This window comes from Neophocaena asiaeorientalis, unplaced genomic scaffold (genome assembly GCF_003031525.2).
Source record: "Neophocaena asiaeorientalis asiaeorientalis breed wild unplaced genomic scaffold, Neophocaena_asiaeorientalis_V1.1 scaffold336, whole genome shotgun sequence".
Taxonomy (NCBI): domain Eukaryota; kingdom Metazoa; phylum Chordata; class Mammalia; order Artiodactyla; family Phocoenidae; genus Neophocaena; species Neophocaena asiaeorientalis.
Window position 1 is genome coordinate 2,758,128 of NW_020174788.1, and position 12,760 is coordinate 2,770,887.

The following is a 12,760-nucleotide window of genomic DNA, read 5'->3' on the forward strand; positions in this document are numbered from 1 at the left end:
CAGTTCACTTAATCAGGGCAGTCCTGTTTTTCTAATCTGCCAAATGGGGACAGTGAAGCTCTCTATAAAGATTATTAGGATCAACAAATGAAATCAAATGGATCTTTTTTTTTAACAACACAAACAAGATGTATTGGTTTTCTTCAACTTTAAAAGGTGAAGTATGTTGTGAGCCTTTTAGGGGGCACGGCTTTATGGAACTTGTCAGGGAACACAGTTTTGGAGAAGGAAAAGTTCAGGTTTTTGTTAGAGCTACTCTTTCATTCAGAGGGGTGACACTTAAGAAAGGAAGAAAATTAAATTTACATTTGCCCAAGGAGTTAGTAAGTATTCTAATAATATGCTCCATCTGATTACAAAAAAGCCATACTGAAGGGGCTTCCCTGGTGGCGCAGTGGTTGAGAGTCTGCCTGCCGATGCAGGGGACACGGGTATAAAATTAATAATATTGCCTTACATTAGTCTAATACTTAAGAGTATTTACTTGTTCTAACCAGAGAGTCCTGAAAAAATGGTTTTATTTTATCTTAGTTACCATGAGATAATTTAATATGTGCCAGACACTTTGTTAAATGCTTTATCTGAATGGTCTCATTTGTTCCTCAAAATCATTCTGTCATGTATTTTTTTTTTTTCCTTTTCCATTTCTGAGCTTAACCTGCTTGCTCAAGATCACACAGCTAAGAAAGGAAGCTGGTAATCAAACCCATGCACTTGAGACATACATGCCACCATACTTCCTCCCTGAAATCAACCAGGGTGAACCATGCATGCATGCATGCATGCATCCAACCATGCATGCATTCAACAACAATCTACAAGCTCCAACCATGTATAAAGCCCTGTAGCAGCCGCTAGGGAATACAACAAGGAGAAAACAGACACAGTTTTGACCTCACAGTGCTTGAAATCTAGGGTAGGATAATAATGTTAAACAAGTAATCAAACAAAGAAACACATAATAACAAATTACAATCAGTGCCAGGAACGGAAATTACAGGGCATTGTAAGAATACAGAACACTGCAAGAAAGAGTAGCAGGGGAGCAAATGTGGATGGTCAGTTGAGGGAGAGCAGTCAGGGAAAGATCCTGTGCAATGAATCTGGCCTAAGAGCGGAGAGGGAACAAGACAGCAAGGGTCACGGGAATGAATGTTTAGGTGAGAAGCATATGTTCTATTAGAGCCACATGTCTATGGAAACGCTGAGGTGTGGAAAGAGTGGGGCCTGAGAGTGAGGGAAGCAAAACGAGCAATCAGAGGAGACTGCGGAAGGGAGTGGAAAAAAAAGTCAGGGTGGGGAATCGGAGAGAGAGAGAGAAGCTACTAGAGAAAAACTTTAAAATTGCTGCAATACAGCGGGGTGTAATGGTCTTCATCGTGCAGGTCTGAGAACTGTTGACCAGTCTAGGAAGTATAGACAACGGCAGTGAAGCACACTCTTTTGAGGGTGTGACTAAGTTCGTTTTTCAGTGCAAAGGATTTGAGTAATGTATGGATAGCGCTAAGCGCAGAGAAAGCCCAAAGTTGTCTAAAAATTCTTCCCCAAAACGTCATATAGGCTTTATTTCCTAATTCAGTAGATGTTTTGGGCATAGGTCTTTGTTCATTCTGAAAGATGGTATGCCAGCTTCGCCCCACAGTGGCGGTGGACGAACTGAGCTTCATCAATACACCCAGAAGCTGTAGGCACTGCAGTCTCTCCTAAGGGCGTAACTTTATGGCCCATGAAGCAACAATTAGTATTATTTTTAAATGATGCTCAGTGATGCACTTTGCTGACATCTTAATGGAAACGAGGTGCAAGTAATAAGAAAACACCAATTAAATTCCAGAGCCTTCTAAGAATCCCAAAAAGTCAATATAAAGAATAGACCCAGGAAGCAATGAGAACCTAGAATCTAAGAAATTAGGAATCTATCAACGGCAGATGACTAGAGAGACATTTTTCACAGCAAGCTAATAAATCAAGGAGGAACAAAAATACTGCCTTGTTATACTTCAAGCATCTCTCTAAAAAATGTTGTTGTCATTTCCTAAAATCTCCAAGAAAATCTTTGCAAGATGCACTGGTCTAAAATTCTTCAGACACAACTAAGATTTTTCTCCTTCTCTTGAAAAATATCTATTACTAAATTTTCACAATCAGGGGATACTTAAGACAAAAAACAGTAAGTAAACCTGAAAAGATAATAGCACTTCATCCTAAAATAGCCTACCTGCAACTTTCAAGCAGGTTGAAGCAGTTATCTTTAGATACCAATATTTGAAAGATATCTAAAACCTGTATACAAAACCCGAAGGCAACTGTCAATATCATCCAGGTTCAGAACACTCTCACAATCTCATCCACCTGTAGGCTTGGCTAGTCAACCAGAAAAATCAACAGATTTCCAGGCAGTGTGTTATAAATTGGAGCATCTGGGCTCCATCAACTTGCATTTTTGGCAACACAAAAATAAAGTCCTGAAGTCAAGCAAAAATGCGTTACAATGGGATTCAGCTACCTTTCTTAGAGCATATGGGCTGAACTATTCCTTTGCTAAGCTGGGTATCTGTAAAAGAAATATGATCTTAGTTTTTTGCTTAAGGCTTTTTATTCCATACAATGTTGAGTACCAAGATTAAAGAGCAGATGAAAGAAAGAAATGTTGTACTATCACTTAGAATGTCTACTGGCAAGTCTTTTTTCTGCCCCTCTTATTGAAAACCATTCTTAATGGCCCAACTAAATTCCTTTCACCTCAAGGAAACTTGCAAACCTATACCCTCAAAGACTCCTCCCCTCCTTCCCTCCTGAAGTCCTGGTTATCATTACAATTTGAGTCGAGTGTATACAGTCTGGTGAGGTCTCCTGAATTAAAAATATATGCAACCAAGAGTCTGCATGCCACAACTAAGGAACCCGTGGTCCACAACTAAGGAGCCCGCCAGCCACAACTAAGGCCCAGCACAGCCAAATAAATAAATATTATATATATATATATATATACATCTAAGACATAGAAAACAAATTATGGTTACCAAAAGGGAAAGGGGGAGGGAAAAATTAGGAGTTGGAATGAACAGATACAAACTACTATGTATAAGATAGATAAACAAGGTCATACTATATAGCACAAGAATTATATTCAATATCCTGTAATGGAAAATAAGCTGAAAAAGAACATATATATATATATATATAAAATATATGAATCACTTTCCTCTACACAAGAAATGAACACAACATTGTAAATCAACTATACTTCAATAAAAAAAATTTTTTAATGTGTACACACACACATTACAATTATACAAATTATAAAAATTACATTTTACAATTTTGCAAATGCATTATACATCTGTGTATATATATGTACACACACACATGCACATATATACACACATATAAAATGTACTGAGCAATTACTTTATTTTAGGCTCTGATCAAATATTTTAATTCCTTTCATTGGCATAACAATTCTAAGAAACAGAAACTATTATCATGTTAGTTTTCCAGAGGAGGAAATCGAGGAAGGTAATTTCTTCATCAGTGATTATAATCTTTGAGTTACTTATGAATTTATGAAGACAGCTGTCCACCTCTTCAAATAAGTTTGAGACCTTGGAAGGCTGGAATCTGTCTATTCCATGCCACTTGGAAAGCCTAGCACACCGTTTTATGCACACGTACTTTCATATGCCAATGTGTTAAGATTTAGATTAGACATTGAAAAGACTAGAAAGGTAATGCTTACTTAAAATGTCCCCTCTAAGATGACTGACATTTGAGTTCAATATGGACTTGGAACTAAAATTCAAGACCCACTCACATTCAGTACTAGAAGCAAATACCAAATGAATATAAATGGGAGGCATTTCCATGTCTGCCATTCTCTTGGTATTTCTAGCATGGGCAGGAGCAGGATGGAAACAGTCAGAAATGTGGGCTCCCTTATTGTAGAACAATGGTGCTGACACCAGGGTTCAGTGCCATTTCATGAAAGGAGCTGCAAAGGCAGGATGGGAGACAATGCTGAAAAGGCTGAGAGAAAAGAAAGGGGGAGAAAACCCCACACATTCACATCCTGTGGATTAAAAATCCAGTGAAAGGAGAATAAGAAGGCAGTCCAACAATTGATAGAATTTTTTTCAATGCAGTCAACCTAAGCTTCAATATTTATTGCAACAGGAAAATTGAACCTCAAGTCCAAAAATGACTCACAGCTCCCATTCTCTGCCCAAATACACATACATTTACATTTATGAGTGACTATGTGGCTATATTTAAATTCTCAGCTCTAAAAGCTGCAAGACTGTAGATAGACTCATTTTAGCCATCTTATCAAATTGTATTAGCTTTCTTACCCTGCCATTCTCCAAGGCAGGCAAAGTTCAGACGTGCAGAAAATGTAAATTATTTCTTTTGATAATAGCACTGGTAGATTCCAAACCCAGAGATCAGTTCATGCTTATTTCTGAGAGCTTGGTGAGTGATGCCTGGTCATGACTTTGTGCTGAGAATAAATTTCAACACAAGGAGCCAAAGGAGTGTAGTACCTCAAGGCAGAAATGAAAAAAAAGTCATTATTCTAACACCATATAGTGCCTCAGACCCAACACGCCTTGCATGCTGGATGGCAAAAACATAGTAAGCAAGGATCAGGACTGAACACATCTCCCTCTGGAGGGGACTGTGTGTGGTTAATGACAGTGTCTGTTATGAACTTTGAGACAGAGAAGTCAGGGTCACTGCCTAGTCATAGATTCCTCCAGGAACACTTATGAGTACTTATAAAGGCATCAGCCCTGACCTGGTTCCTCAAGACTTGTTTTTCTTTTTTTTTTTTTAATTGGGGTATAGTTGTTTTACAATGTTGTGTTAGTTTCTACTGTACAGCGAAGTGGAGTTCCCTGTGCTATACAGCAGGTTCTTATTAGTTATCTATTTTATACATATTAGTGTATATGTGTCAATCCCAGTCTCCCAATTGATCCCATCCCCCACCCCCCTCAAGACTTGCTTTTCAAGAAAAGTGGAATTCACTCCCATGTGTCTCACTCCTACATCTGCATTCACAAGTGGTGAGAATGATATGCATATCTTAACTATTCATCATCTCCCTAAACTTCCATTACCTTAGTATTTCTTCATGATCCCTTATTCAGGAAAGAAGACTACAGCATTGTCCAAATGGGAGAAAGCATCTCACGATCATTAAGAGAAAAAAAAGACAAATTAAAATATTTGGCTGTAAAGTCTCTGCAATCCACCTTATGACAGGAAAAATCTAGAGAGAAGTCTGACTATGTACCCACCCTAAACCCCACCAGCCAAACATAGTGAGTGAATCTCTTAGCTGAGGAGAAGGGGGGAAATTTGATAAAAATTAAGATAATTAGATGTTAACATGATAATAAACTCCTGCCTTGCCTCCTCCCCAGGCCCTGGGTGTGGAGATTATAGAATCCAATTCACTTTTAAGGATTTTAGAGCAGAGGACAATTGTGGTCCATATTCTTCTCAGAATTAGGGAGGCAGTGTGTTCTAGATCTGCCCTATACCAGTGTTGGGTTGTACATATGAATCACCTCCCAAAGATCCATAGCAACGTAGGGAAACCATAAAGACTTTGTATCCTCTGAACAGGTAAGAGGCATCAGTTGAGAGAATAAGTTGAGGTCCAAATAGTCCTCAAGGTCAAAATGAAGAGGGAATGGCAATGGGTAACAGGCACCGTTTCTTCAGAGACCATGGTAGGACTTGAGAGGATGACTGTACTCTCAGGATAATAAACTAGATAGAAAGAAAAAGAAATCAAGTCTAAAAAGGAGTTTGGCCACTTCCCTGCAAATGCTAAGATGTATGGAAAGCCCTGCTTATTGGACTTGGCTTATGATCCCCATGAGATTTACTCAGCCCTCCCTGGCTCCCTGTGCATTGGCCATTTGCTCAATGCACAGCTGTGTGCACAAACAGCATGGCCTCACTTATTAACATCTCACCTCACCTCACCCCACATGAGGGCTGGCTGTAGCACAGCCCCCATCATAGCCACATCAAGAGGAGCTCCAGCATCTCTGGCTCCCAAGCCTAATGCCATCAGATCACAGAGGATCTACCTCTTGCCTTCAAGACTCAGTGAGACACTGCTCACTGGATATAGAATGTAGATTTCCCAACAGTTGCCTAGAGATGCTGTTTTGACAAAAACCAGGAGGGTAGACAGAGCTTTGCCCAATGGGAGGGAGCCATCTATGATTATTTGTCAAATGAAGCCAGTTCTGTAATCTGTCAAGTTTTACTTGCTTATTTCCTTGCTTGTCTCACTTTTCTTTTTTCCCCTGACTTGCACCATCCTGAGACTACGCACTAGGCTAGTCATTAACCTGTCTTGTTCACACACTCCATTTCCTAGAGAATCTGGGCTAAGGTACCCCGGTACTTAAAACTAACTCCAGGATGGAATAGAAGAGGGGAAGAAATCCTTAATTTGACCTGAAATTAATAACAGATGGCTAAATTTGACTGAATTTAGCAGACAGGACTAGACTAGGAGGTTGATACGGGTATTTTAAAAAGTTACATCTTTATTCCTCCAAAATTGTGACTTGTGAATTAAATAGTTGCTATATTCAGAAACACTAAAAAATTAAAACTTCATGAAAACCGTTTGCCTACAGCCTTGAAACACACAGCTGTGCTTCAAAATTAAGGGCCATTCAGGAAAAAGGGAAAGAGGAAAATATTCATGTCTATACTAATACAAACACATAGTAGTTTCCCCACCTTTTCTGTATCACTCATTCTTGGTTTTACAGTAGAAAGGGGGAGCACAAGCAGTGGCTAAAAAGTTAACATAGATGGGCGTGGGTTTTGGTGTTAAAGATAGCCAGTCTTAGTATTATTTCTGCAATTTCCCAGCTTTGTGCCTTTGGGTAATTGACTGAAGCTCTCAGTCTCCCCATCCATAAAATAGACCGAAGAGCACATACTTCTGGGATCTACTATGAGGGCAAACATACAGTTAGGTCCTAGTACTGTGCCTGGAAAAGTGTATGCACTTAATAAACGTGTGTTATGATCATTATTATCGCATTACTGTTTCAATGAAATTTGAAAAATTCTTCAATTAACAAACAGAATGAACCTCAGCGACACAAAGTTGGATACTCACTATAGAATTAGAAACAGAAATAAAGTATTTATCATTCTCCATCATTCTCCTGAGCTTTTTCACTCTTCCCTGTGGTAAAATAGACAACAGGGCATCTTCAAGATAAAATGGAAACTCCAATATTTGATAAGTTTGGGCATTGATTCCCTTAGTTTAAAAAATATTCATAGTAGGGCTTCCCTGGTGGCGCAGTGGTTGAGAGTCCGCCTGCCGATGCAGGGGACACGGGTTCGTGCCCCTGTCTGGGAAGATTCCACATGCCGCGGACTGGCTGGGCCCGTGAGCCATGGCCATATACCAACATCTAAGACAAGGTCCCAAAGTAAATTCAGTGTGCCATCTTTGCCAATAAAGTTTTATTGAAACACAGCCAGTCACATTCATTTACCTATTATCTATCGCTGTTCCCTCATATGAAGAGAAAGCTTATGGTCCACAAAGGCTAATAACATATTTACTATCTGGCTCTTTAGAGAAAAAGGTTTGCTGACCTCTGAGAAGAAATTGAGGGAAAAGGCAAGAACAGGAGAGACAAGCTGGAACGAAAGAGTTAGAAAATATTAAATGAGGTAGCTTAAATGATAAGATAATATTTGTTAGGTGAGGATGGGTACAAATAGAGAACAGGCACAGAAATAATAAATTAAGCTCAATGTTAGCATAAGTCTAAGGGCATAAATGCTGCTTAAGGCTAAAAGTTAAAACCAAGAATATTCATGTATTTCTCCCCCAAGGTCTTAAAGTGAAAATGCTTCATCTTAGGAAATACAGTTAAAGAAAAGCACCTATAGGTAAGAGGCAACCTCTTGTATGAACTGAACGTAACAATAATTGGATTTAACTTGTTATGATGTTGATTTATATGAGATTGTTACAGAAACATCTTTGTGAATATAACGAATATTTTCATATAAATGTAATTCTGTGACATTTTTACTTTATTACTTCAGTAAATGAATTGAAGCAATAAAATATAGGAAGTAGCCTTTTTTAATAGAAAAACTAAAGAGATCAATTATTTAAGAATCTCAAACTAGTATGTATAAGATTTTTTCCCTTATACTATTTATTTTTTTTATTTTAAAAATTATATTTTTATTGCATCTATATATAATATACAATATTTATGTTATATATTTATAGCATATATATAACAAAATTTACTATTTTAACCATTTTTAAGTGTACAGTTTTGTGGCATTAGTCAAATTAGTATATATAAGATTGATGTTGGACCAGATCTTTATCTGAACATTGATACATTCCTGTTAAAAAAACAGATGTCCTTCTAGTTTCATATTATAATCTTTTAAAAATTTAGCTTATCTAAGATGATGATATATTTCCTTTTCTGAGATAGTTTTATTCATTATGTAATTATTGTATCTTATTGTGAAGCACTTGTGAAAAATCTGACTTAAAGACTTAAAAATACATCTCAGCTGATTTAACACAGTGAATCACACTGACTCAAATATTTACTGAAAACTCATTTGCTGAAGAACTCGTTTCTTTGTTAAAAAGCTACAACTTCTTATTGTCTCTATAACTTCAGTCTTCCATAAGTACTTAATAAATGAAAAATGTCACCTTTTCTGGATAATCAAAAACACTTTCCAATACCTGACATATTTAGCAATATGAGATTGGTTAAAGAAATTAAGGTATTCTCACAAAGCCATTAAAATCATCTTAAAATAGTGACATGGGACATATGTTAAAAATATATTAAATGAAAATGTTGTAACAATGGATTCCCATTTTATAAGAAAAACATCTGTATATGCACTTTAAAACACTCAGTGCTGCTTTGTTCAGTTGGGAGATTATTAATGACTTTTATTCTCCCTTAGATACTTTTCTGTATTTTATGAATTTTACTTTTTCAATGTTTATTCCATCTGTGGTTAGAAGTAATAAATTCTATTAAACATTTCATAAATAGTATTAATATACCAGAAAAATGGTTATTACAACTTGAAAAAATACAATCCTTCCTGAAGCAAAAGGTATGATAGTTTTTATTTTTAATGGGTAGTTGGGAGAGAGAGCATACGATATACATAGTGGTTGGGATTCTAATTTTTTGTGGCTAGATTTTTTTCATTTGCATGAAACCTAATATCAAAGAACTGATAACTAAAAATTGGTCAGCTCTTTAAAACAAAGTTTAAAGTATAATCAACTACTCAACAGATATTCAAAGCATCAAAAAATAAGTAAAACTCATATTTTTATTCTTTAACGAAGATTCACAGCCTTTATTTATGATTGTACTCTTACGATTAACAACCATAAATTTTTGTATACATAGCACATGACATTTTATAAGGCTCTTTGGTTACTTTCTTTGATCTTCCAAATAATCTTGTGAAATAGGCAGGGCAGATGTTACCATTCCTATAATGGCGTAAATGAGGCTCAGAGTGCCTGTCACATAAGCTAATAAAAGTTGGAGAACTGGGATGGAAACTCCAAATCCCGTTCTCTTCCACAGACAGCATGCTGCTTCTTGAAACCATGATGAGAAGTGTTCCACCTTGAAGAATGAAAAAAACGAAAAATTGCATCGCTCACATCAGTGGGTTTAATACACATGATGTGAAATTCAATGGCAGCCGTTGCAGTAGAGATTGACACTTGCAGTCAGAGCTAGGAGACCTCAATTCTAGTTCTTTCCATTACTCTAGTATGCTGTGTGATTTTTTAGAAGGCCCCAAGTCTAGGTCTGTGAGATCCCTACCAGCTTTTTGATTCTGTCTGCTAAATAGATTTGTAAGAGCAAATAGACAGTGATGAATTCCTTCCATTTGTCCTTTCAGAATGACTCTTGCCTTCTCTGTGATGCCCAGTGCCCTGGGGGCTGATCTGAATGGACTTCATCATTGGGCTCCTTGGTCTTCAACACTTCTGATTGGGTTTGGTTACTATGAGGCATTAGCGGTAGGTCGGGGAACAGAAGGAGAGGGAAGTTAGGTTACCTATACCTCTGGCTCCTGTAGGGGAGCAAAATTTGCCACCCCGAAATGTCTCTGTGGCAAGCAGACTACTGCCAGCAGAAAACAATCAAGCCCCAAAAGACAAAGGAGGAAACTTTGACCTTCCCCCTCACTGCCTGAAAGAATTTAGAGGATGTGTTCCCAGAACAGAGCTATCACTAGATACATCTGCAAAATATATGGGGTAGGCGTGCTGGGGGAAACTCTACAAAGCCTAGAGATCAGAGTCCACTCTGTGTCCCATTATCTCTGTGTGGCTCAGCAATCATATGTTTACCAAACATTTGTTTCCCATTTTCCTATGAATTGCCTTCATGCCTTTGAAGTCCCAAACCACTACCTCACAACATCCTCTTTTGTCTTTAGCTGAAGATGGAATTGAAGATGAGGTCTCTGGACATGTTGGCAAGTTACTCAGTTTTCCTGGGTTTCTACCATGTACACATGCTATTAAACTCTGGTTTGATTTTCTCCTGTTAATCAGTCTCACGTCAGTTTAATTCTTAGAACAGCCAGAAGAACCTAGAAGGGTAGAGGACAGTTTCTTCCTCCCAACACTCCCTCTCCTGGTTCCTTCAGGACTAGCAGTGGCTGTAGCTCCCTGCTGTGGCTGGGCCCAGAGTACAGAGCTACTCAGAGTTTCTCTAAATCCTCCTACGTTCTCAGTTGAAGTATGTCACCCGGCTAATTTAACTCCACAGAAAAAAGTCACTTTACCAAACGGTGGATGTCAAACAGTATCTAAGATTGGTGGGGACTCACAGAAGGTTAGAGAAAGGAGGATTCTCAGAGACTATCCAATGAAATTCAACAGCCTTTGCTCTACAGATGTGGAAATGGTGACGCAGGAAAGATAGCTGGCTTTAGTATCTGAACTGCTAGCACCCAATGCATGGTCCTTTCCATCAATAGGAACCTAAGGCTAAAAGGAGAGGAACCTCAGAAGTTCTATAAACAATGAAGTGCCCAAAGAGAAATGCCTACCTGCAGCATTCATGAAAATCAAGCTCAACTAACTCAAAGTTAACCTTCACAATAATGGCAAGATTTTTTTTTTTTTGGGTTTACAGTTAAACTGGTATCCTGATGTAGAAATAACAAACATACAGGTTTCTGGTCCTTTGGATCACTGATTTTGATATTATGTACTTCTTGAAGACTACTATTTTGGGTGGTTCACATTATTTCAAAATCTGAATATAAATTCCCAAGTTAATATTTTGATATCACATTATTTCAAAATCCCCAAATTCGAACGCTCAAAAAACTGTGATTGTACCATATTTCCTATCAAACAATAAATGATATAACCAAAGGACCCAGTCAAAGCACTTACCTATTATACTAATTATAGTTACCTTCAACTTATCCTTAATAAAAAAGCTCCAATTTCAAAATCTATTGTGTTGCAGCACAAATGATCAAAGTTATAAATATATTGGTAAAACAAAGCTACGGAACAATGCTTTGCTAGCATGGTAATGAGAAGTCACCCAGAACGAAGAAACCTCTTGTTTATGTACTACGGGATGCAGTTTGTATTTCTGATTGTAGACTTAGCGGAACAATGTTCTTCCTCTGACTAAACGCTACCTTCCAGTTTTTGTAGAGTCCATGGCCAGGTAGAGGTGAGGGAATACTGATGGACGGAGGTTCTGAGCAGGTGAGACTAAAGGTCTTTTTAAAGAACGTTGAGTGGAGAGTCACCAATAAGACCAGTGTAAGAAGCTGAGGGGCAAGCTTTGGAGCTCAATGCCTGGCTTTGCTTCTTCTCAACTACATTTCCCAGGGAAGATTTTATAATCCAAGTCTTGATCTTCTCATTTGTAAAATGCTGAAAAGAACACTCATACCTCAGAGTGCATGTGAACACTAACTGAGATACTGTATGTAAGAGCAGTTCTAGCACATAGAAGGGATGCAGTAAATCTTATTTACTGTTTAATTACTATTACTATGTTGACAGCTATTCATTCTCAGCCAGAGAAGACATTAAAGGTCTCAGTGGCTCAAGTTCAACATCTTATAAAAAACCTACTTTTCAATAAGTTTGGTATATATTTCATTATTCTTGCCTTAGAGAGGGATCCTGGGAATGATACTCACATAATGACTAAGAATCTCAAACCCAATAAATCTTTGAGCATGCTGTAACTAAAATTTGGCAAGCATCAGGGATCTGTGACAATGAACCATTTCTATACAATGTATAACAATTTTTACTTTCTTGAATTTGCCTTAGAAGGCAAAAGTAAACCATCCTGCCTTACAATCAAATATTACTGAGATTGGGCTTCCCTGGTGGTGCAGTGGTTGTAGAGTCCGCCTGCCGATACAGGAGACACGGGTTCGTGCCCCGGTCCGGGAAGATCCCACATGCCGCGGAGCGGCTGGGCCCGTGAGCCATGGCCGCTGAGCCTGTGCGTCCGGAGCCTGTGCTCCGCAACGGGAGAGGCCACGGCAGTGAGAGGTCCGCGTACCACAAAAAACAAAAAAATATATATATTACTGAGAACTGTGAATATCCAGAGTTCTACTAAGAATGTCTACACTGGAGTTCAGTTGTGACTCATGTTGACTGAAAAAAATACACAGTCTAGAA